The sequence below is a fragment of the Scyliorhinus torazame genome, chromosome 1, assembly GCF_047496885.1.
Source record: "Scyliorhinus torazame isolate Kashiwa2021f chromosome 1, sScyTor2.1, whole genome shotgun sequence".
NCBI classification, from domain to species: Eukaryota; Metazoa; Chordata; class Chondrichthyes; order Carcharhiniformes; family Scyliorhinidae; genus Scyliorhinus; species Scyliorhinus torazame.
The window spans coordinates 66467796-66494710 of NC_092707.1; positions in this window are offsets into that span (position 1 = coordinate 66467796).

Consider the following 26915-nt stretch of genomic DNA (forward strand, 5'->3'; position numbering starts at 1 on the left):
ATCAACATATTTAAATAATGCTAATGGATCATTTAAATATGTATGTCTGGATGTCGTCCAATGAGGGCAAGATTCAGATTGCGAGATCTCGTGAGATCTCGTTAGCTCTCGCGTGGCATTCCAATGGTCGAAAATCTCACGGGAGCGTGACAAGTCCGTTCAATAGTGCCCATAGTGACTCTTCACATTGACTGATCTTTCTTGATTTCAATGAATATGAATTTTCAGAAAGAGCAGTCTTCTTTGCCCTCCTCAGCCCTGGCCTGGGGGTCGAGTTGCCCTGCACCTGCTCCAATCTATGACCTGAGCTCGCAGGTGTGTTAATGGTGGCTCACTGATTGCCTGGCTGCTCCTGCTGGCTCTCTGTCCTGACCTCTGCTCTCACTCTTGCCCGTCCGGTTGCCGCACTGCCCTCTCATTCTCAGCCATGGCCTCTGGTCAAGTCGCCTCGCTACTCCCCGAAGACCACATCACCGGCGCCTGTCTGGCCCTCACACCTCCTGGCTGCTCACACCTCTTGCTTGGGTGACCGAGCCGCAATCCTCGACGATCGCGTACGCCCCTGGCTGCCTGCCTGGCTGCTGGTTTTATTTGGCCATCCCTAGCCTGTTCTTTCTTTGGCTGGTTGCCCATCCATCCATCCATCAATCTTACCTCCCTCCCTCCCTCCTCCCTCCCTATCCCTGGTCTGAAAGTCAAGATTCATCCACCTGCTCCCCTTGACAACATTGGCCAAAGCCATCTTCTCGCCTCACTGATGGCTTTGCAGGCTCCCAACCCGATGTAAGGTTGGCGACTTCACTTTTGCCTTAAGCTGCCGGGTCGAATGTCAGGAACCTGGGGCGGGATTCTCCACCCCCCCCCCCCCCCAACCGGGTCGGAGAATCGCCGGGGGGCGGCGTGAATCCCGCCCCCGCCATTCTCTGAATTCTCCGCCGCCCCAAAAATCGCCCCGCCGTGAATCGCGCCGCCAACCTCGGAGAATGGCGGGGACCTGTGCGACTCAATGGGCCCCGGGGCCACCCGAATTTTCCGGGCCGCGATGGGCCGAAGTCTCGCCCATTTAACGAGGGTCCCGCCGGCGTAAATCAAGGTTGGTCCCTACTGGCGGGACCCAGCTCTGTGGGCGGCCTCCGGGGTTCTCGGGGGGGGCGCCGGGGGATCTGGCCCTGGGAGGTGCCCCCACGGTGGCCTGGCCCATGATCAGGCCCCACCGATCCGCGGGCGGGCCTGTGCCGTGGGGGCACTCTAACCCTCCGCATCGGCCACTGTGGTCTTCTGCCATTGCTGATGCGGAGGCGAACCCACCCGCGCATGCGCCGGGATGGCGCCAGCACACGCTGGCGCTCCTGCACACACGCAACTCGCGCCGGCCGATGGAGGCCCTTCCCCGCCGTCCGGCGGGGCGCAAGTCACTCCCGGGCGGGCCTAGCCCCTGAATGTGTGTAGGATTCCGCACCTTTTGGGGCAGCCCGACGCCGGAGTGGCTCACGCCACTCCTCGGCACCGGGACCCCCGCCCTGCCGGGTAGGGGAGAATCCCGCCCCTGGCTGCTGCTTCACTCAATGACTTCCAGAAAATCAGGAGATCAGTTTCTAAACTGCTCCAAATCCCACCCCAGGGATTCGACGGGACAGTGCGATGGACTGTTCAGCTCGCACGCAGGGATCACCCAGGTGGAAGATGCTACTGTGGGCATGAGTCAGACATTGTCAAATGATATAGAGCACCAGAGCTCATCACAGAGCGGGCTGTCATCATCCTCCATCCCATGGACCAGACCCATTTGTTACATTCCATGTCTTTTTCTCCTAAATAGCCAGATAGTTTGGGCGGGATTCTCTGAAATGGAGTCAGAGTGTTCGCGCCGTCGTGAACGCCGTCGAGGTTCATGACGGCGCGAAACGGCCCCTATCCCGACCGATTCAGGGCCCGATAATGGGCTAGGAGCGGCGCCGTGTCATTTACGCGCGCCATGCCTTGGCGCCGCGTAAAGGCGGTGCCGCATACATGACGCGGCCGGCGCCGCATAAATGCCGTCATCCGCGCATGCGCGGGATGGCCGGCGCCAACCCGCGCATGCGTGGTTGCCGTCCTTTCCGAGTCCGCCCCGCAAGAAGATGTCTGACGGATCTTGCGGGGCTGCTGTGCAGGATCCCCCCCCCGCAGGCCACGCTCCCAGCGTTTCCACGCTGTTCCCGCCGGCAGCGACCAGGTGTGGACGGCGCCGGGGAGAACCCGCCGTTTTGGGCAGGCCGCTCGGCCCATCCAGCACTGAGAATCGCGGGGGTACCGGTGAATCGCCGGTTTGGCTGTCTTGGGTGATTCACTGGACCGTGCCGCGCAAAACGCGATTGTGCCGATCTGGCCGCTTCCATGAATCACGGGAGGGCCGGTGTGGCGGGAAGATTTGGCGACCCAGGCGATTCTCCAAACCGGCGCGGGAACGGAGAATCGCGCCCAGAGTGTTAACAAAAAATATAAACTAAGAAGTTTAAATCAAAACAAATTTATTTTACACTACTAAACTTGATTAAGGTTGCACACTTTACTAAGTAACAGGTAATAAAATAATAATACTGAATCTGTCGTACAGTAATCAGTATTCTCTCTAACTAATAAACAACACTATAACCCAACCTCATGCTATACTTCCAAAGGGCAGCACGGTAGCACAATGGTTAGCACAGTTGCTTCATAGCTCCAGAATCCCAGGCTCGATACCTGTGGTAGTCACCACTACCTGTATTATATGTATTTTGGTAAGATAAATATACTAGAAGTACATGGGTAAATCCCTGCTTGCTGGCTCCGCCCAGTAGGCGGTGTATAAATGTGTGTGCTCGCCGGTGCTGCACCCATTCTGGTTCCAGCTACAGGAGGCACAACATCTTTGCTCAATAAAGCCTCGATTATTCCACTACTCCCGTCTTTGTAGAATTGATAGTGCATCAATTTATTGAGCAAGATTTTGAAAACGATGGAACTTCGCATCAAGCCTGATCGCCTGCAGCTGAGCCCTCAAGCAGCCAACGCTACGTCCTCTTTTGACCACTGGCCAGCCTGCTTCGAAAGCTACCTCCGAACATGCGCTGCGGAACCCTCGGATGCACAGAAGCTCCAGGTCCATTAGTCACGGGTGAACCCTGACATTTTTCCTCTCATCCGGGATGCGCCCACTTACTCCGAAGCAATGGAGCTTCTGAAGGGACATTACGTTCGGCCAGTCAACCAACTATATGCCAGGCACCTCCTGTCCATGAGACAGCGACTCCCCGGTGAGTCCCTAGGCGATCTTTGGCGTGCCCTGCACATCCTGGCGAGGAACTGTGACTGCCAGGCAGTTTCGGCAGTCCAGCGCACAGAACTTTTAATCTGAGACGCCTTTGTTACAGGCATGAGGTCTGCGTACGTCCGCCAGCGCCTATTGGAAGATGGTACGCTTGACCTTGCGAGAACCAGGCAGTTCGCGAACTCGTTAACAGTGGCGTCCCGTAACGTCCAGTCGTACGCCCCCGACCGCACAGCACCCTCATGGGCATCGTGGGCCCCACCAGCTACCGTCTCCAGCTCACCGCAAGCCTGCGCCGCGCAGCAGCCAGCCAACCCCGGGGGGCCCAAATGCTATTTTTGCAGGCAGACCAAACACCCCCGGCAGCACTGCCTGGCACGGAGCGCAACCAGCAACGGATGCGGATAGAAGGGACACTTTGTTTCTGTGTGCCAGGCCCGGTCGGTCGTCGCTGTTTCTCGGCCCAGCGTTCCTACGCCCCCCACGTACGACCCAGGGGCGCTGCCATTTTCCTCCTCGCAAGCCACGTGCTGCCCATGGGCGCTGCCATCTTCTTCTCCGCAGGCCACGCAAGGCACTGCTCCCTCGCGGTACACCCCTTTACCCAGAAAATCTCCCTGGCCTCCGGATCCCATTCCGTGGAAATCCGGGGGTACTGCATCGTGGCCCTCACCGTCCAAGGCGTAGAGTTTAGCAACTTCCGGCTCTATGTCCTCCCCCACCTTTGCGCTGCCCTGTTACTCGGCCTGGACTTCCAGTGCCACCTCCAAAGCTTAACCTTAAAATTCGGCGGACCCCTACCCCTCCTCACCGTATGCGGCCTCATGACCCTTAAGGTCGATCCACCTTCCTTGTTTGCAAACCTCACCCCGGATTGCAAAGCCGTCGCCACACGGAGCAGACGGTACAGTGCCCAGGACAGGACCTTCATCAGGTCGGAGGTCCAATGTCTTCTGCGGGAAGGGGTCATTGAGGTCAGCAACAGACCCTGGAGAGCCCAAGTGGTAGTAGTAAAGACTGGGGAGCAGCACAGGATGGTCATTGACTACAGTCAGACCATCAATCGGTACACGCAGCCCGACGCGTACCCCCTCCCACGCATATCTGACATGGTTAATCAGATTGCACAGTATCGGGTCTTTTCCACAGTGGACCTGATGTCCGCCTACCACCAGCTGCCCATCCGCCTGGAGGACCGCCAATACACTGCGTTCGAAGCAGATGGCCGTCTCTATCACTTCCTTAGGCTTCCCTTCGGCATCACTAATGGGGTCTCGGTCTTCCAACGTGAGAAGGACCGAATGGTTGACCGGTACGGACTGCGGGCCACCTTCCCGTACCTAGACAACGTCACCATCTGCGGCCACGATCAGCAGAACCACGACGCTAACCTCCTAAAATTTCTCCACCGCCAAACTCCTTAATCTCATATACAATAAGGAGAAATGCATGTTCCGCACCAACCGCTTAGCCATCCTTGGCTTTATCATGGAAAATGGAGTTCTAGGACCCGACCCCGACCGCATGCGCCCCCTCATGGAACTCCCCCTCCCTCACTGCCCCAAGGCCCTGAAACGATGCTTGGGGTTTTTCTCCTACTATGCCCAGTGGGTCCCTAATTATGCGAACAAGGCCCGTCCACTCATTCAGTCCACAGTTTTCTCCCTGACGGCTGAGGCCGCCAGGCCTTCAACCGCATCAAGGCAGACATCGCCAAGGCCACGATGCACGCGGTTGACGAGTCCCTCCCCTTTCTGGTCGAGAGCGATGCATCGGACGTAGCTCTGGCCGCCACCCTCAACCAGGCGGGCAGGCTCGTGGCCTTCTTTTCCTGCACCCTCCATGCCTCCGAAATTCGGCACTCCTCTGTCGAATAGGAGACCCAAGCCATTGTGGAAGCTGTGCGGCATTGGAGGCATTACCTGGCCGGCAGGAGATTCACTCTCCTCACTGACCAACGTCGGTTGCCTTCATGTTCAATAATACACAGCGGGGCAAGATCAAAAACGATAAGATCTTGAGGTGGAGGATCGAGCTCTCCACCTATAATTACAAGATTTTGTATCACCCCGGGAAGCTCAACGAGCCCCCTGCGCCCTATCCTGCGGTACATGTGCCAGCGCACAAGTGGACCGACTCCGCGCTCTCCACGATGGCCTCTCCCACCAGGGGATCACCCGGTTCTTCCATTTCATCAAGGCCCGCAACCTGCCCTACTCTATTGAGGAGGTCAGGACTGTCACCAGAGACTGCCAAATCTGCGCGGAGTGCAAGCCGCACTTCTACCGGCCAGATCGACCACACCTGGCGAAGGCCTCCCGCCCTTTTGAGCGCCTAAGCATGGACTTCAAAGGCCCCCTCCCCTCCACCGACCGCAACACGTACTTTCTGAACGTGGTCGATGAGTACTCCAGGTTCCCTTTCGCTATCCCATGCCCCGATATGACTTCTGCCATTAAAGCCCTCCACAGGATCTTACCTCTGTTCGGTTTCCCCACCTACGTCCACAGCGATTGGGGATCCTCCTTTATGAGTTATGAGCTGTGTCAGTTCCTGCTCAGCAAGTGCATTGCCTCGAGCAGGACGACCAGCTACAACCCCCGGGGAAACGGGCAGGTGGAGAGGGAGAACAGGACGTTCCGGAAGGCCGTTCTGCTGGCCGTGCGGTCTAAAGATCTCCTGGTCTCCCGCTGGAAGGAGGTCCTCCCCGACGCGCTCCACTCCATACGATCGCTCCTCTGCACTGTGACTATCGAAACCCCCCATGAACGTCTCTTTCCCCAGGAAGTCCACCTCCGGGGTCTCGCTTCCGACATGGCTGACAGTTCCTGGACCCGTCCTCCTCCGGTAGCATGTGCGGACCCATAAGTCGGACCCTTTGGTTGAAAGGGTCCACCTCCTACATGCGAACCCGCAGTACGCCTCCGTGGCGCACCCCGACGGGCGCCAGGACACAGTCTCCCTCCGGGACCTGGCACCCGCTGGCGATCACAGAGGAGTGTCAAGGCCCCCGACAGACTGAACTTGTACATTTTTTTCCACCACCTCCGCCGGACTCTTTTTTTTAACAGGGGGTGAATGTGGTAGTCACCACTAGCTGTATTATATGTATTCCGGTAAGACACATATACTAGAGGTACATGGGTAAATCCCTGCCTGCTGGCTCCGCCCAGTAGGCGGTGTATAAATGTGTGTGCTCGCCGGTGCTGCAGCCATTCTGGTTCCAGCTACAGGAGGCACAACATCTTTGCTCAATAAAGCCTCGATTATTCCACTACTCTTGTCTTTGTAGTAATTGACAATGCATCAATACCCTGCTTGGGTCACTGTCTGTGCGGAGTCTGCACGTTCTCTCCGTGTCTGTGTGGGTTTCCTCCGGATGCTCCGGTTTCCTCCCACAGTCCAACGATGTCATGTTAGGTGGATTGGCCATGATAAACAAAAAGGTTGGGTGACGTTACTGGGTTATGGGAATAGGGTGGAGGTGTGGGCTTAGGTGCTCTTTCCAAGAGCCGGTGCAGAGTCGATGGGTCGAATGGCCTCCTTCTGCACTGTAAATTCTATGATTCTATGATTCTATGATTCTACTATGAAATTTAATTGAATTAAATTAAAAATTAAGTTAAAATCGCTTATTGTCACAAGTAGGCTTCAAATGAAGTTACTGTGAAAAGCCCCTAGTCGCCACATTCCGGCGCCTGTTCGGGGATGCTGGTACGGGAATTGAACCGTGCTGCTGGCCTGCCTTGGTCTGCTTTCAAAGCCAGCGATTTAGCCCTGTGCTAAACCAGCCCCTAATCTCCCTCCGCTTTCTCTCCCTTTCTCATCAACTTCTCATCATCTTCTCCCAGAATTCTGAGAGATGCAGCTTTATGTACAATCACTTAGTAACGCCATCTAGTGTTGAGTTACATGTAGTCTCTGTTGTTAACCCTTTACTACACTTGTACTATACATATCATTATACCGCTGTCACTACCAACCAACCCAGGGACCCAGCTCGCATCGCCGCAGGTATGTGTCATGGAGGGGGTGTGCATGCAAGCGGTATGGTGGTGTGGGAGGTGAGGGGGTGTGGGTCTGGGATGATGGTGCCTGTGCGCCTGGCCAGCAACACCCCTCACCCCTCCTAGTCGGTGAACCGTGTCACGATGAGGGCGCCCGTGCGCGCTGGCCCTGGCGATGGCGTCATGCGGCCTCCCATCCCTGCCTGGGCCCCGTGTCCTGCTCATCGTCCCCCTCCCCCGCATCCTCCGTGTCGGACGAGGCATGCCCTTCCTCCTCATTCTCCTCCAGCACATCGCCCCTCTGCTGTGCTATATTGTGGAGGATGCAGCAGGCCACCATGATGCGCGCGACCCTCTCAGCCTCGTACTGGAGGGCCTCGCCAGAGAGGTCTAGGCACCTGAAGCGCGTCCTGAGGATGCCGAAGCACCGCTCAAACACACCCCTGGTCACTGTAAGGGCGTCATTGTACCGGGTCTCCACGTCGCTCTGTGGCCACCGGATAGACGCCATCAGCCACGACCGCAACGGGTAACCCCGGTCGTCCAGCAGCCAACCCCGCAGCTAAGGGCGGTGCCCCTCAAACATGTCGTGGATCACTGAGTGTGCCAAGACAAATGAGTTGTGCACGCTGCCCAGATATTGCAGACCAGCTGTACGTTCAGGGAGTAGAACCCCATTCTGTTGGAGTACAGTGGCCTGTTATCCGCCGGTGCTCGTTGGGCGACATGCATCCCGTCAATCAGCCCCTGGACCTGGGGCATCCTGGCGACGGCAGCGAACCCCGCTGTCCGGGCATCCTGGTGGGCACAGTCCATATGGAACTGTATGTACAAGTCCGCTGGTGCATAAGTGGCGTCCATGATGGCATGGATGCACCTGTGTGCCGAGACCTGCGAGACCCCGGACAGGTCTCCACTCGGCGACTGGAAGGACCCTGTTGCATAAAAGTTCAGGGCAGCCGTCACTTTGACAGACACCGGGAACGGGTGTCCCCCCTCATACTCTTGCGATGCCAGGTGTGCCATCATTTGGCAGATGTGTCTCACTGTCTCTCTGCTCATCCATAATCTCCGTCGGCATGCCCCGTCCGGCAGGTCCTCGAATGACATGCGGTGCCAGTGCCCACGGGGCCTCATTCGGCGCTTCCATGACATCTCCTCCTCCTCGGCCTGTTGGGTGGCCCGCCTTCCAGCCTGTGTGGCTGCCACCTGCCCCTCTGCAGCCTGCTCCTCTGCTACAGCTTCCCCCTCCTCTCTGAGCGCCCCCCGCTCATGCAGCTGCAAGGTATCTCGCAGGGCTGCGGCCATCACTACAGTGGCCAGCATCGCAGGTTGGTGTCCGAATGCCACTCTCTGCAGGAGGTGAAAGGCCCACATGTTAGCATGGTGCATACTCCCATGCCCAGTAAGGTACCATGAGCTACATGGTGGCCCATGGTGGCACAGGGGGCCCCACCCATGTATGCCCCCCCACCGATCCCCGCACCCCTTCCCCATCGGAGCCGGCCCGTCGGTGCCCCCGGTCCTGCCGCTCGTCCCTGCTGTCAGGGGCACCACTGGGGGCTGCCTTGGGTGTGGCCCGCGTGATCCCCCGGTTGGTGGCTGTCAGTTGGGAGAGATGCTCGGGGTCGGGGTGGGGATGCGGTTTGGAGGGGGGGGAGGGGGGCACATCCATACGGACAGTGTCACTGTGTAGAACCTGGGGCCGGGGTGGGTGTTTAGCAAGAAAGCGGTCGATGCCTGGGCGCCAGTATCATGGGGGCACCCCCCCCGGCTGCTCGGCCCGCCCTCCCCCTCCCCTTCCTCTCCCTCCCCACCCCTCCCCTCCCCCAGCCCTGGCAGGGGCCCTCGTACTGTTGCAGCTTTGGGTTGAGCTGGTTGAAACCTCTGACAGGTAGGGCAGTTGTGGACTGTGTCGGCAATGTCCTGGCTGATGCCCGGCCAATAGACCGCCTCCCGAGCTCTGCGTCAGCATTTTTCGACCCCAAGGTGACCCTCATGGAGTTGGCCCAGCACCACAGCCCGCATGCTCTGAGGAATTACAATCCTGTCGAGTTTCAGAAGGATTCCCCCCACCACCGTCAGGTCGTCTTTTACGTTATAGAACTGGGGACATTGTCCCTTCTGCCAGCCATTGGTAAGGTGCTGAATCACACCTGCAGCAGAGGATCCTTGGCCGTCTCCTCATGAATTTGGACCAGGCGTTCGTCACAGGCTGGAAGGTTGGTGCACACAACTGCACTTGGGCTTCTATGTGGCAGATGAAGTCACTTTGTTCACACGGTGTGGTAATGGACCTGGATAGGACATCTGCAACGATCAATTCTTTGCCTGGCGTGTAGACAAATTCGAAGTCGTAGCAGCGTAACTTAAGAAGAATTTGCTGTAACCGAGGTGTCATGTCATTTAAATCCTTCTGGATTATATGGACTAGAGGCCTGTGGTCCGTTTCTACCGTGAATTTTGGCAGGCCTAAACGTAGTCGCGAAACTTGATTATCCATGTCAGGAGGCCCAGACACACCTTCTCAATCTGAGCGTACCGTTGCTCAGTGGGCGTCATGGCCCTGGAGGCATACGGCACTGGAGCCCAGGACGAGGAGTCATCTCGCTGAAGGAGCACCGCCCCAATGCCGTCCTGGCTTGCGTCAGTCGATATCTTGGTTTCCTTGGTTGGGTCGAAGAACGCTAGAACCGGAGCTGTGGTGAGTTTCTCTTTCATGCGTGGGCAGCCACTGGAATTCCATCGACCTCTTGACGAGATGGCGGAGGGCCGTGGTGTGGGATGCCATATTGGGAATGAATTTCCCGAGCAAGTTGACCATCCCGAGGAAGCGGAGGACCGCCTTCTTGTCCTCCGGAGTCTTCATGGCGTTGATCGGCGAGACCTTGTCGGCACCTGGCCGCATGCCCTGTTGCGAGGTGTATCCGATTGACCAAATGAGCACTTGGCCCTGTTGAGCTGGAGACCATGTTCATGAATTCTCTGGAATACCTTCTTGAGGCGAGCGATGTGTTCCTGGGGTGTTGTGGACCAGATAATAACGTCGTCAACGTATACTCGCACCCCCTCGATGCCCTCTATTATCTGCTCCATGATGCGGTGAAATACTTCGGAGGCAGATACGATCCCAAAAGGCATCCAGTTGTAGTAGTAGCGACCAAACGGGGTGTTGAACGTGCACAGCTTGCGATTGGATGCGTCCAGCTGTATTTGCCAAAAACCCTTGGAGGCGTCCAGCTTAGTAAAGAATCTGGCATGAGCCATCTCACTGGTCAACTCTTCACATTTCTGTATCGGGTAATGCTCCCGCATGATGTTGTGGTTTAGATCCTTCGGCTCAAGGCAAATGCGAAGCTCCTCTGACGGTTTCTTTACGCAGACCATGGAGCTGACCCAGTCTGTTGGCTCTGTGACCTTCGATATGATGCCCTGGTCTTGGAGGTCCTGTAATTGCTTCTTCAGACGATCCTTGAGGGATGCCGGCACCCGGCGTGGTGCATGAATTACAGGGGTGGCGTTCGGCTTGAGCACGATTTTATATCGGTATGGGAGCGTGCCCATTCCAGCGAATGCGCTGTAGTACTGCGTGATAATGTCATCTATGTTGGCTTGCAAGTTTCCATCAGGCGAGGCCGTCACCGGTGATGATGACATGGTGTGGACTCGCTGAACCAGGTTCAGGAGCTTGCAGGCACGAGCACCGAGCAGGGACGCTCTGTCAGGCCCGACGATTTCAAACCGCAGTGTTGCCTTGATCGCCTTGTTGGATACCCCTAGTTGACAGGAGCCACTGGCAGCTATGGCATTGCCATTGTAGTCAAGGAGCTGGCAGGCCGGTGAGAGAATGCTTGGTCTGGCGCAAATGGTGTTGAGGTCGGATTTTGAGATGAGGTTCTCTGATGCACCGGTGTCCAGGTTAAATCGGATGCGAGCCTTGTTAACGGTGAGGACAGCACGCCACTCGTCGTCGAGATCCACACTGAGGATCGAGAGACGTTTTGCCGTTGTGGTGGAAGGCAGCGCATGTGTAGTTATGATGCCCACCCGGTATGGGGACTTGAGGCGCTCAGCATCCGGGTCTGTTGGGCTGTTGGGATCGGAATCTGGCATGCGTTGTTGTATTGAGCGGACACATCTGCGCCGCAGCTGGGATCGCTAGCTGCTGAGCAGTGGAGCAGATCTGCAAAGGTCTGCGTAGTGGCCAAGCTTGCCACACTGAAGACACCGGCGGACTTTTGCAGGACATTGCCGCTTTAAATGGGCGGAGCCACAATTTGGACACGTCATGCACCGACGTCAGCGTGTTCCGTGCGCAATTGCGCATATGCAGTGCGGTCGGTCGACGTACGCACCTGCGCAGTTGGGTTGTCGGGCTCGTCGTCCACTCGGTCGTGGCGCGCATGCGCAGGGACCCTGGAAAAGCGCGCAAAACAGCCACTCTCCTCGATGCTCAGGCCCTGCATTTGTGCAATGGCCTGCACCTGTTCCACCTCGTGGGAGGCCAGTTTTGCAGTTTCTGCCGCCCTGATGTGGGAGTAACGATTCTTAGCACGCTCATGGACAACGCACGTCTCGATAGCGACAGAGAGGGTCAACTGTTTGACTTTCAGGAGCTGCTGCCGAAGGGAGTTGGAGCGGACCCCGAAAACGATCTGATCCCGGATCATGGAATCAGCCGTCGAGTCATAGTTACATGACTGCGCTAGGATGTGGAGATGGGTCAAGAAAGACTGAAAAGGTTCATCCTTACCCTGAAGCGTCTGCTGGAAAACGTACCGTTCAAAGTTCTCATTCACCTCACTGTCGCAGTGGTTGTCAAACTTCAGCAGGACTGTTTTGAATTTCGTTTTGTCTTCGCCTTCAGCGAATGTAAGGGAGTTGTAGATGTGGATGGTGTGGTCCCCCGTGGTGGAGAGAAATAGCGCGATCTTCCTGGATCCGATGCTGCTTCGAGGTCGGAGGCCTCGATGTACAAGAGGAACTTTTGCTTGAAGATTTTCCAATTGGCGCCGAGGTTGCTGGAGATGCGGAGCTGCGGAGGAGGCTGGATGTTTTCCATTTCACCGGATGGCTGCTTGCTGGTCAATGCTGATTCACTCGAGGTAGGTCCGTCAAGATCAGTATCACTCTGGTACCATGATGTGTTAGGCAGGTAGGTTCGATGTGGACTGCACTCGATGCAGGGAATCTAGAAACAAACGTCTAACACTGGAGAAGATCCAACACTGTTTTATTCAACGATAGAACTGATATACATATTCAGCTGTGGGTTGACACTATACTGAACTGACTGGAGACCTTGTAGTAGCCTGACCAGACTTACTAGCTACCGCATGGTGTTTGCACTTGCTAGCTCGTGGACTCTGACTGTCTCACTGGCTGTGTCCCGAGAGCGCGGGAAACCTAGTGCTCTCTGGCTTTATAGTGGTAGTGTCCTGTCTGGTGATTGGCTGCACTGTGTTGTGTGCTTACTGGTCATCCTGTGTGTCAATCACTGCCTGTCTGCATCTCATTGTATACATGAGTGGATATTATGACACATAGCACAAAGGAAATGTACCTGAGAGAGGGAGTTTCTCTGAAAACGCACCACCCCATGTTTGCTCAATTCCGTGAGCACGAATCTGAGTCAGACCAGAGTACATGCAAATCAGGGTCCTGTGCTGCCGAAGCCCGCTGTTTATTAATGCCCCAGGTTTTGGCAGGTTGTTCTGAGGGACTAGCTGTTGATGACATCGTTAGGACCCTGACCTGATTTTAACTTGGGATCGTATGATTCATGATGAGAGCCAGCAACACCAGTGAACCATGACAGCATTCAGAAGCAGAACCATTTTGCTGGCTTCAGTCATTTAAATTAAATGCTGCCTATTACACCACCTTGCTGTCTCTTCTGCTTTGAATGCAGAGCTGAATGCCCGCAATTATTTAAACAGAAAGTGGCAGCAATATTACTCTATTAAAAAATTGTGGTGTCTGCATGAGTGCAGTCCAATAAACGAAGGTCTGATCAAACTGTAACTGAATTTCAGGACTCACTCGATACAGTGTAATGGAGTGGCAGCAACGTGTTTCAAATCATGGAGTTTGGAAGTTAGCAGAATAAGAAAAGCTGCATGAAGAACATATAGGGCTGTATTCTCTGATTGCCGATGCCGAAATCGCATTTGGCGATTGGCTGGAGAATCTGTTTTTACACCGAAATCAGGTGCGGCGCCATTTTTAAGATACTCCGTCCCCTCGAAACGGCATAATCTCTGAGTATGGTGCACACCGTTGTCGGTCGCGTGTCCTCTCAGTTTTCCGGGACCTCGCGTGGCGGCTGTGTGGCGGCTGTGGACTGTGTCCAGCGTCGTCACAGTCGGGGGGGGGGGGGGGTGCCGTTCCGCTGGCAGGGGGGCTTTGGCGGGGGCGGGGGGTGATCTGGGGGTGGCGAGGGGGGTTGCAGGGGGGCACTATCTGGTAGATCGGGTTCACGCGCGGCTGGCGCCATGTTGTATGCCGCGGCCGCCGAGGTCGCCCCCGTGGGCGATTGGGCGGAGAATCGGTTCTGACGCCAATTTGACGACGAATTATAATGCTCCAGCACCTCGACAGCGGCATCGATACGTTCCGGGACGCACGTACAGTAGGCACCGTTTCCATGCCATTAACGGGCCCGACTTGGTATTCTTTTTTAAAATGTTTTAATATCTCACAAGTCGGCTTACATTAACACTGCAATGATGTTACTGTGAAAAGCCCCTAGTCACCTGTTGGGGTCCACAGGGGGAAGATTCCGAATGGCCAATTCACCTACCAGCACGTCTTTCGGGACTTGTGGGTGGAAACCGGAAACCCATGCAGACACATGGAGAACGTGCAAATTCCACACAGACAGTGACCCAAGGCGGGAATTGAACCTGGGACCCTGGCGCTGTGAAGCTATTCTCTGGGGCCTTCGCAATTCTCCGCCTCCGTTGGGCCAAGTTCCCGACAGCGTGGTTCACGTCGGCTGCTGAGGGAGAGAGAGGGCCTAGGGAAGGTGTCCAACATCGTCATAGTTTGCTAAATTTGTGCCGCTGGCTGGGGAGCTTCTGCCGGGGCCGGGGGGAGTAGTGGGAGTTGGCCAGCAGGTGGACTGTGGGGTTGGGGTGGATGGGCACGGAACACCATTGCCGTAGCCGGCACGGCAGCCATGCAGCTGCGCACACCGCTAACAGCGCACTTTGAACTTAGTGCCACAGGTAGTAAAGGGGTTCCCCCAGGGCACCACGCTGGGTGCCCTCTGGCCCCAGCTGACCCATCAACTGTATGGGCGTGCTCCAGGACAACCAGTGGCATCTTGTTGGCTGGGATGGTGTGTGTGGGGAGTGTAATATGTATATGCGGCTGCAGCTTGTCAGCCTCCCGAGTGTCAATTTCGGACCCGGTGAATCCCGCACCATTTTTCATTGGAGTCGATTTTGTTCCACGTGGCACCGGTGCCAGATCCTCAACTGGAGCGGACTCAGTCCAGGTGCGGTGCCAGTTTCTCTATCGCAAAAGTCTATGGATTCTGCGTTGGAGTCAACGCTTCGGGCTGGATTCTCCGGTTTTGGGGCTGCATCTGGAGCATCCATGGCGTTTTACGTTGGAAAAATCGGCGAGGCCCCAGCACCGATCCTTCTGACAGACAGTGCCCCCCTGGACACCCCCTCGCCACCCCCGGCCACCCTCCACCAGTCCCCCCAGCCCTTGCCAAAGACCCCCAGCCAGCAGCACGGCTCCCACCCGACTGTGGCGGTGCTGGACACAGCCCGCAGCCGCCGCGCCGGGGGCCCGACCACTGAGACCATGAGTCAACCGAACAGTCGGGAACCCGGCCCATCAGGGGGAGGGCCTTCAGGTAACATCCTGAGGCCGTCCCAATGGCATGCGCCACACTCCACGATGATCCTGTTTTGGAGGGAGCGATCCATCCAAAAACAGACTCCGTTCCCGATTTCATTGGGAAAAAGGATTCTCCGCTCAATTGCTGCTTATGAAATCGGCGTCCGTAAACGGAGAATCCCGCCCCTAGCCTCAGAAACAAAGAATCCCGCCCGCCGTCTTTCAGATGAAAAGTTAACTGATGCCCTGCCTGCACTCTTAGGTGTTTATAAGAGATCATACCAGAGAGCGCAAATGGGGGTGTCCTCACCTGAGCAACACATGTCGAATTAAAGCCAGCAGACACCAGGATGATTTGTGAGGGCAACTGTAGTATTGGGACAGGTTCCCGGACAGGTCTGGAGGCTTTCATTCAGATGATCAGATGAAAATATCCTATTACATCCTGCATTTGGAGGAGACAGCAGAAGCTCTCACCTGATGAGGGAGAGCAGGACCAAGGCAGCAGAAGGAGAAGGAAGCCAATGCAATGAATGCAGCAATGACAGAGAATGAGGAGTTAATTGCTAATGATTCTAGTCAGCCCCCTGATTCTCTGCTCTGCAACTTTACACAACCGCTCTGCATGAACAATCCACATTATATTCTTCACCATGTTTTTCATCCTGCATTAAATTCAAACCATTCCAGTTACTTCTACATCAGTTACACACTGACATTCCAGATTTAGAGGCTGCTATTAAATGAACTGGGAGAAACTTAACTCTTCGTGGGTTGGTAAGTATTGTGATTGGTAAGTAAAATCCTTATTGTTTTCACTTATTCATTATTTGATATTATATTTGTAATCAGTTAAGGTAAAGTGTAAAAATGGCAGGAGATCCCAGACCAGTGTTATGCTCCTCGTGCTCAATGTGGGAGTTCAGGGACGCGGCCGATGCCCCTGACTCCTTCATGTGCAGGAAGTGTGTCCAGCTGCAGCTCCTGTTCGACCGCAAGACGGCTCCGGAGCTGCGGATGGACTCACTTTGGAGCATCCGCGATGCTGAGGAGGTCGGGATAGCAGGTTCAGTGAGTTGGTCACACCGCAGATTAGGATTGGTGAGGGAGACCGGGAATGGGTGACCAAAAGGCAGAGAAAGAGCAGGAAGGCAGTGCAGGTGTCCCCTGCGGTCATCTCCCTCCAAAACAGGTATACCGTTTTGGATAGTGTTGGGGGAGATGACTCACCAGGGGAAGGCAGTAGTAGCCAGTCTCATGGAACCGTGGCTGGCTCTGCTGCACAGAAGGGTGGGGAAAAGACTGGCAGGGCTATAGTCAAAGGGCATTCAATCGCAAGGGGAGTAGGCAGGCGTTTCTGTGGTCGAAAACAAGACTCCCGAATAGTATGTTGCCTCCCGGGTGCACGGGTCAGGGATGTCTCAGATCGGCTGCAGGACATACTGAAGGGGGAGAGTGAACAGCCAGTTGTTGTGGTGCATATAGGCACCAACGATATAGGTAAAATATGGGATGAGGTCATACAATCAGAATTTAGGGAGTTAGGAGATAAGTTAGAAAGTAGGACCTCAAAGGTAGTCATCTCGGGATTGCTACCAGTGCCACGAGACAGTCAGAGTAGAAATTCAAGAATAGTCAGAATGAATAAGTGGCTTGAGAGATGGTGCAGGAGGGAGGGGTTCAGATTTTTGGGACATGGGAACCGGTTCTCGGGGCGGTGGGACCATTACAAATCGGATGGTGTACACCTGGGCAGGACTGGAACCAATGTCCTAGGGGGTGCTTTTGTTAACACTATTGGGGAGGTTTTAAACTAATGTGGCAGGGGGATGGAAACCAGATTAGGAAGTCAGAGGTCAGTAAAGAGGCAGCAACTAAAGCCAGTAAGGTACTAGATAATAAACTCAATATGATTAAGGGGAAGAGTAGACAGGGAAGAGATGATGAACACAAAGGGACAGGTGGTCTGAGGTGCATTTGTTTCAATGCGAGAAGGGTAGCAGGTAAGGCAGATGAACTTAGGGCTTGGATTAGTACCTGGAAATATGATGTTATTGGTATTACGGAGACTTGATTGAGGGAAGGGCAAGACTGGCAACTAAATATCCCAGGCTAGAGATGCTTCAGGAGGGATAGAGAGGGAGGTAAAAGGGATGGAGGAGTTGCATTACTGGTCAGAGATGATATCACAGCTACGATTAAGGAGGGCACGATGGAGGATTCGAGCACTGAGGCAATATGTGTAGAGCTAAGAAATAGGATGGGTGCAGTAACATTGTTGGGATTTTACTACAGGCCTCCCAAAAGCGAGCGTGAAGTAGAGGTACAAATATGTAGACAGATTATAGAAAAATGTAGGAGCAATAGGGTGGTCGTGATGGGAGATTTTAACTTCCCCAACATTGAATGGGACTCATGTAGTGTTGGAGGCGTAGATGGAGCAGAATTTGTAAGGAGCATCCAGGAGAGTTTTTTAGAGCAGTATGTAATAGTCCAACTCGGGAAGGGGCCATACTGGACCTGGTATTGGGGAATGATCGCAGCCAGGTGGTTAAAGTTTCAGTCGGTGATTACTTTGGGAATAGCAATCACAATTCCGTAAGTTTTAGAATACTCATGGACAAAGTCGAGAGTGGTCCTAAAGAAAGAGTGCTAAATTGGGGAAAGGCCAAGTATAACAAAATTCGGCAGGACCTAGGGAATGTGGATTGGGAGCAGCTGTTTAAAGGTAAATCCACATTTGAAATGTGGGAGTCTTTTAAGGAAAGGTTGATTAGAGTGCAGGACAAACATGTCCCTGTGAAAATGAGGGATAGAAATGGCAAGATTAGGGAATCATGGATGACGGGTGGATTGTGAGACTAGCTAAGATGAAAAAGGAAGCATACATAAGATCTAGGCGACTTACATCTGATGAAGCTTTGGAGGAATATCGGGAAAGTAGGACAAATCTCAAACGCGCAATAAAGAGGGCTAAAAGGGGTCATGAAATATCTTTGGCTAACAGGGTTAAGGAAAATCCCAAAGCCTTTTATTCGTATATAAGGAGCAAGAGGGTAACTAGAGAAAGGATTGGCCCACTCAAAGACAAAAGAGGGAATTTATGCGTGGAGTCAGAGGAAATGGGTGAGATTCTTAATGAGTACTTTGCATTGGTCTTCACCAAGGAGAGGGACATGCCGGATGTTGAGGCTAATGATGGATGTTTAAATACTCTAGATCAAGTCAGCATAAGGAAGGGGGAAGTTTTGGGTATTCTAAAAGGCATTAAGGTGGACAAGTCCCCAGGTCCGGATGGGATCTATCCCAGGTTACTGAGGGAAGCGAGGGACAAAATAGCTGGGGCCTTGACAGATATCTTTGCAGCATCCCTGAGCACAAGTGAGGTCCCAGAGGACTGGAGAATTGCTAATGTTGTCCCTTTGTTTAAGAAGGGTAGCAGGGATAATCCAGGGAATTATAGACCTGTGAGCTTGACGTCAGTGGTAGGCAAACTGTTGGAGATGCTACTGAGGGATAGGATCTATTCACATTTGGAAGTAAATAGACTTATCAGTGATAGGCAGCATGGTTTTGTGCAGGGAAGGTCATGTCTTACAAACCTAATAGAATTCTTTGAGGAAGTGACAAAGTTAATTGATGAGTGAAGGGCTGTAGATGTCATATACATGGACTTCAGTAAGGCGTTTGATAAAGTTTCCCATGGCAGGTTGATGGAAAAAGTGAAGTCGTATAGGGTTTAGGGTGTACTAGCTAGATGGATAAAGAACTGGCTGGGCAACAGGAGACAGAGAGTAGTGGTGGAAGGGAGTGTCTCAAAATGGAGAGAGGTGACTAGTGGTGTTCCACAGGGATCCGTGCTCGGACCACTGTTGTTTGTGATATACATAAATGATCTGGATGAAGGTATAGGTGGTCTGATTAGCAAGTTTGCAGATGATACTAAGGTTGGTGGAGTTGCAGATAGTGAGGAGGACTGTCAGAGAATACAGCAAAATATAGATAGATTGGAGAGTTGGGCAGAGAAATGGCAGATGGAGTTCAATCCAGGCAAATGTGAGGTGATGCATTTTGGAAGATCTAATTCAAGAGCGGACTATACGGTCAATGGAAGAGTCCTGGGGAAAATTGATGTACAGAGAGATCTGGGACTTCAGGTCCATTGTAGCCTGAAGGTGGCAACGCAGGTCAATAGAGTGGTCAAGAAGGCATACAGCATGCTTTCTTTCATCGGATGGGATATAGAGTACAAGAGTCGGCAGGTCATGTTACAGTTGTATAGGACATTGGTTAGGCCACATTTGGAATACTGCGTGCAGTTCTGGTCGCCACATTACCAGAAGGATGTGGATGCTTTAGAGAGGGTGCAGAGAAGGTTCACCAGGGTGTTGCCTGGTATGGAGGGTGCTAGCTATGAAGAAAGGTTGAGTAGATTAGGATTGTTTTCGTTGGAAAGACGGAGGTTGAGGGGGCACCTGATTGAGCTCTACAAAATTATGAGAGGTATGGACAGGGTGGATAGCAACAAGCTTTTTCCAAGAGTGGGGGTGTCAATCACAAGTGGTCACGATTTCAAGGTGAGAGGGAGAAAGTTTAAGGGAGATGTGCGTGGAAAGTTTTTTACGCAGAGGGTGGTGGGTGCCTGAAACGCTTTGCCAGCGGAGGTGGTAGAGGCGGGCACGATAGCATCATTCAAGATGCATGTAGACAGATATATGAACGGGCGGGGAACAGAGGGAAGTAGATCCTTGGAAAATAGGCGACAGGTTTAGATAAAGGATCTGGATCGGCGCAGGCTGGGAGGGCCGAAGGGCCTGTTCCTGTGCTGTCATTTTCTTTGTTCTTTGTTCTTTGTTCAAATGTAATAAAGGCGATTAATTTATTTGCATACATAACGATTGCCTTCCATTCTTTTTACGCTGGGTGATCAACCCACACTGCTGTTTTACACAACTCAGCTACGTGGTGTCATGAGAATGTCACTTTAATAAATGGTTGGCTGCTCATGTTACTGCAGTGATGTCAGAGTGTGGGTGGAGCTGAGCTCTGGCTCTGCTTTTTAGTTTCACTTTGAGAAAAGCTTGGGTGTGTCTGTGTCTTTTGGTTTTCGTGTTTCAGAGTGTGTTGCAGCTGAAGTCAGCCAAAGCAGCTGTATTGTTGATCTCTCTGCCATGTAGGACTATCTTTTAATCATTTGGTGAATTCAGAATTATAAATGTTTTCAGTATTGAATGTAAACTCTGATGTGCTTCTGTTTAAAGGTTTGTTAAGTCTTGTGGGTGAAAAGGACAGCATACAGATTACTTAGTGTTGTATTCTTTATGGGGTATCTTTGATTTACTGTTTGCTAAGATGTTCACTGTTTGTTTTGAAAAGGTTAACTTGAGTTCATAGAAAAACATGGTTTTGCTTTAAAAAAGAACTTTTCTATTTCTGAAGTACCATACCTGTAGAGTGAGCCGTGTGCTCCCCATACCACAATCTATTAAAAGTTGTGGGTCAGGTGAACTCCATGAGTCACTTTGGGGTTCTCTAAACCCTGACCCATAACAATGGCATCATGTTGGAAGGCCTCGGTTCCTCAGGTGAGGAATCTGAGGTGATTTTGGCTGTTGACTTCTGGGTGCTGAAGTTTTCAAGGGTTTGTCCCGCCATCAGCTGCGTCTCAGTGGACATGCTGGCATCATGGTGGGTGTTGGTGATGGACAGCCTGGGAGAGGCCAGCATGTGCTGCTCCCATTGAACCACAGCTACTACCACTGCCATCAGGTGGGGGGCGGGCGGTCTCAACACTTCCATTCAGTTGCAGGATGGAGAGCAGACTGCGGAAGGTGAGTGACTGTCCAAGGTGGTTATCTGTTTCTCCAAAGCTCCTTGTCTCTTCTGTCCTTCAAAGTCCCCAACGTAGAATCTGTGCATGAGGGCCATTCAGATCTGGGGACAGTGACCCTCTTTCTGTGGGGCTGGCTGCATGTTGCGGGAGATGACCATCTCAGTTCAGTACAGCACCTGGGGTGGGGAGTACGGGGTCTCCTTCCCCACCTGGTATCACACAACAGTGTCTATTTGGACAACACTGTGCTGAGGCTCTCATGCAACAAAGGTCCAAATTACAACCGGAGGAGGAGTGTGAGGTGAAGCCGGTGGGGTGGGGGTGGGGGTGGGGGTGGGGGGGGGGGGGCGTTGGGGTGGCCTGACGAGTACACAGGGGGCAATATGGAAAGAGGACTGTGCATGCATGAGTGGTGAGTGACGGCTCACGATAACAGGCAGAGGGGCAAGGAGGTGGATGAATAAGATAAACAATGCCTGGTATGGAGGGCAATAGCTATGAGGAGCGATTGAATAAACTCGGTTTGTTCTCACTGGAACGAAGGAGGTTGAGGGGAGACCTGATAGAGGTATATAAAATTATGAGGGGCATAGACAGAGTGGATAGTCAGAGGCTTTTCCCCAGGGTAGAGGGGTCAATTACTAGGGGGCATAGGTTTAAGGTGAGAGGGGCAAGGTTTAGAGTAGATGTACGAGGCAAGTTTTTTACGCAGAGGGTAGTGGGTGCCTGGAGCTCGCTGCCGGAGGAGGTGGTGGAAGCGGGGACGATGGGGACATTTGAGGGGCATCTTGACAGGTGTATGAGTGGGATGGGAATGGAGGGATACGGACCCAGGAAGTGTAGAGGATTGTGGTTTGGTCAGGCAGCATGGTCGGCACGGGCTTGGAGGGCCGAAGGGCCTGTTCCTGTGCTGTACATTTCTTTGTTCTTTTTGTTAATGGAAGGCAGATGGAAGACCAAGGGAAGGGAAGCTGGAATCTGACAAGGGTGTATTAAAATCTCGCAAAGGGATTCTGTGGTAAACCACTGTATTGTATTGTTACATGCCTGGGCTTGTCCCTGCTGGCTCCGCCTGTGGCTCCTCCCCTCGGGCTCATATATAAAGGTGGCTAGTCTCCGCCTCCAATCCAGTTCGGGATCAGAGGCCAGGAGGCTTTCTGCTTAGTGTATTAAAGCCTCAGTTACGTTCACCACTCGTGTGCTCATCGATGGCATATCAATTTCATACACAAAACATCTAATATGTATTCATCACTCAAGCCTGATCGCCTGGAACTGGACCCACAGGCAGCCAACGCCACTGCAACTTTCGAGCACTGGCTAAGCTGCTTCGAAGCATACCTCGGATCCTCCACCGAAGACTTCACCGACCTCCAAAAGAAGCAGATCCTCCACGCACGGGTGAGCCCACAAGTCTTTCTTCTCATCAGGGACGCCCCCTCATATACAGAGGCGATAATGCTGCTGAAGGGACATTATGTTAAGTCTGTGAATGAGGTGTACGCTAGGAACCTTCTTGCCATGAGACGACAATGCCCTGGGGAGTCACCACCAGAGTTCCTGCGTGCCTTGCGGGTACTCTGCCGGAGCTGTGACTGCCAGGCGGTATCGGCTACCCAACACATGGAGCTGTTGATCAGGGACGCTTATGTCGCGGGCATTAAATCGAGCTACATCCACCAGCGATTACTAGAAAGGGGTACACTCTCCAACTCGCTGGAGGTGGCCTACCAGAATATGGAGGCCTACAGCTCTGACCGTGTGGCACCCTCATGGACCTCGCGGGCGCCGCCATCTTCCGACCCGGGTGCGGCGCAAGCCTGTGCCGCGCAGCAGCCCACCAACGACGGAAGCCCTAAGTGCTACTTTTGCGGCCAGGGTAATAACCCCTGACAACGCTGCCCTGCACGGAACACGACTTGCAAAGGGTGTGGGAGGAAGGGCCACTTTGCGAGAGCCTGCCAGGCCCGATCTCTCCCTAAAGCTTCTCGGCCCAGCAGCACTGCCTGCTGCATGTCGGGGCTGCCCCCCAGCTGCCGCGCCACCCGCCATGTGCGACCCGTGGGCGCCGCCATCTTCGCCGCCATCTTCGATTTCGGCCGCCACGTGCGACCCATGGGGGCCGCCATCTTGGGACCACTCCGCAGCCTCCCGGGAACCCCAGCTCACCCGATTGTACGCTGGCCGCCGCTACCTCCGATCGGCCTACCCATCACCTTCTGAAGCTCACCTCCATCACGCTCGACCAGTCCTGGCCTCATCACCTCACAAAATCGACGATGACCGTCCGGCTGAAGCTCACCTCCATCACGCTCGACCAGTCCTGGCCTCATCACCTCACAAAATCGACGATGACCGACCGGCTGAAGCTCACCTCCATCACGCTCGACCAGTCCTGGCCTCATCACCTCATAAAATCGACGATGACCGCCCGGATCAACGGGCACGCGACAGCCTTCCTTTTCGACTCCGGGAGCACAGATAGCTTCATACACCCAGATACGGTAAGGCGCTGCTCCCTCCCAATCTTACCCGCCACCCAGAAAATCTCCCTGGCTTCCGGATCACATGCAGTAGAAATCCGGGGGTACTGTGTCGTGACCCTTGCTGTACAAGGCGTAGAGTACAGTAACTTCAAACTCTACGTCCTTCCCCATCTCGGCGCTGCCCTGTTACTGGGGCTCGACTTCCAATGCCACCTCCAAAGCCTTACTTTAAAGTTCGGCGGACCCCTGCCCCCCTTCACCGTCTGTAGCCTTGCGACCCTTAAGATCGCCCCACCCTCGCTCTTCGCTAAGCCTCACTGTAAGCCCGTCGCTACTAGCAGCAAGCGATACAGTGCCCGGGATAGGACCTTTATCAGGCCGGAGGTCCAGCGACTCCTACGAGAGGGGATCATGGAGCCTAGTAACAGCCCCTGGAGTGCCCAAGTGGTGGTCGTCAAGACCGGGGAGAAGTACCGGATGGTCATCGACTACAGTCAGACCATCAATCGGTACACGCAGTCCGATGCGTACCCCCTCCCCCGCATATCTGACATGGTCAATCAGATTGCGCAGTATCGAGTCTTCTACACAGTTGACTTGAAGTCCGCGTACCACCAGCTCCCTATCCGCCCGGAGGACCACCAATACACTGCCTTCGAGGCAGATCACCACCTCTACCACTTCCTCAGTTTTCCCTTTGGCGTCACAAATGGGGTCTCGGTCTTCCAACGAGAAATGGACTGAATGGTTGACCAGTACGGGCTGCGGGCCACATTCCCGCATGTCACCATCTGCGGCCATGACCAGCAGGACCATGACGAAAACCTCCGGCACTTCCTCCACACCGCCAAACCCCTGAACCTCACTTCCAATAAGGAAAAATGCGTTTTCCGCACAATCCGCCTTGCCATCCTTGGCTACGTTGTGGAAAACGGAGTCCTAGGGACCGACCCTGACCGCATGCGCCCCCTTCTGGAACTCCCCCTCCCCCACTGCCCCAAGGCCCTGAAGAGAAGCTTGCCGTTCTTCTCCTCCTATGCCCAGTGGGTCCCCAATTATGCGGACAAGACCCGTCCGCTTATTAAATCCACCGTTTTTACCCTGACGGCTGAGGCCCGACTGGCCTTCAATCGCATCAAGGCAGATATTGCCGAAGCCGCGATGCACGCTGTGGACGTGTCCATTCCGTTCCAAGTGGAGAGCGATGCGTCGGACTTTGTGCTGCCCGCTACCCTCAACCAGGCGGGCAGGCCAGTGGCTTTCTTCTCCCGTACCCTCCATGCCTCCGAAATTCGACACTCCTCCGTCGAAAAGGAAGCCCAAGCCATCGTAGAAGCTGTGCGACATTGGAGGCATTACCTGGCTGGCAGGCGATTCACTCTCCTCACTGACCAACGGCCGGTTGCCTTCGTGTTCAATAACACACAGCGGGGCAAGATCAAGAATGACAAGATTCTGAGGTGGAGGATCGAGCTCTCCACCTACAACTACGATATCTTGTATCGACCTGGGAAGCTCAATGAGCCCCCAGATGCCCTATCCCGCGGTACATGTGCCAGCGCACAAGTTGACTGACTCCGGGCCGTCCACAATGACCTCTGTCACCCGGGGGTCACCAGTTTTTTCTCTTTATCAAGGCTCGCAACCTGCCTTAGTCCATCGAGGAGGTCAGGTCCGTGACCAGGGACTGCCAGGTCTGCACGGAGTGCAAACCGCACTTCTATCGGCCAGACAGAGCGCACCTGGTAAAGGCCTCTCGCAACTTTGAGCGCCTCAGCGTCGATTTCAAAGAGCCCCTCCCCTCCACTGATCGGAATGTGTACTTCCTCAACATTGTTGACGAGTACTCAAGATTCCTTTTGCCATCCCATGCCCAGACATGACCTCTGCCACCGTCATCAAGGCCCTGCACAGTCTTTTCACCTTGTTCGGGTTCCCCACCGACATCCATAGCGATCGGGGTTCCTCCTTCATGAGCGATGAGTTGCATCAGTTCCTGCTCAGCAAGGGCATCACCTCCAGCCGGACGACCAGCTACAACCTCCGGGGCAACGGACAGGTGGAGAGGGAGAACGCGACGGTCTGGATGGCCGTCCTCCTGGCCCTACGGTCTAGAAGTCTCCCAGTCTCCCGCTGGCAGGAGGTCCTCTCCGATGCGCTCCACTCTATCCAGTCACTCCTGTGTACTGCCACCAACGAGCCACCTCACGAGCGTATGTTTGCCTTCCCCAGGAAGTCTCTCTCCCATCCTTGCTGACAGTCCCAGGGACCGTCCTCCTCTGGAAGCATGCGAGGTGCCATAAATCCGACTCCCTCGTCGAGAAGTTCCTGCTCCTCCATGCCAATCCGCAATATGCCTACGTGGCACATCAGGACGGGCGACAGGACACATTCTCCCTTCGGCATTTGGCACCTGCAGGTTCCCCAGCGACCATCACCACCACCCCCGACCCTACACCATCTTCCCCCACCTCTACCCACCTACCTCAAGAACTGGCACCCGCAGGCCCACCGTCGACCATCTCCACTGTCATGTTGGGTGCTCTGCTACACAGACGAACCAACACGGTGGCGGATGGTACAACTCAGTTCTATTACTAGCAATAACAACATCTGTAAACTGGTTACTGTGGTTCGTTCATTACCCTCTAACCTGTGGACCTAGCCCTAACACTATCTTGGAGAAGCACTCAGCACATGGTGAATGTCTGAGTGGCTTGCTGTGAGCTCTGTGCCCTTAGCTGTCTCCTGCTGGAATGAGCGGGAAGTGTCGTGTTCTCCGTTTTATAGTGTGTATGCTCTTGCCTGTGATTGGCTGTGATGTTGTGTGTGTATTGATTGGTCCGTTGATCTGTCCATCAGTGTGTATGTATGTTTGCACCATGATGTTTATCTGAATATCATGACAACCACCACCCCCGCCCATTCTCCGCCCCCCCTCCACCGACTCAACAATGGGTGAAGAAGAGCACAACACGCTCCCGGACGCGCAGGTCTCGACACCAGTGCCCACACCACAGCCGGGACTGAGGTGATCACGGCGGAAGGTCAAGGCCCCCGACAGACTTGATCTTTAAGCCCACTTCACCCCCGCTGGACTCTTTTTTTTAACAGGGGTGAATGTGGTAAATCACTGTATTGTATTGTTACATGCCTGGGCTTGTCCCTGCTGTTTCCTCCCCTCAGGCGCAAGTATAAAGGGGGCTGGTCTCCGTCTCTGATCCAGTTCGGGATCAGAGGCCAGGAGGTTTAGTCTATTAAAGCCTCAGTTATGTTCACCACTCGTTGTGTGTTCATTGATGGCATATCAGATTCCACATTGTTTACTGGAAGGGGATGGATGAAGACCCCAGAGGCAGGGGGTAGAGGTCCAAGTGTGGCATGGGTGCCACGGAGATGATGGGTTAGGGGGAGAGCGGGGAAAGTGGTTGAATCGAGGAACA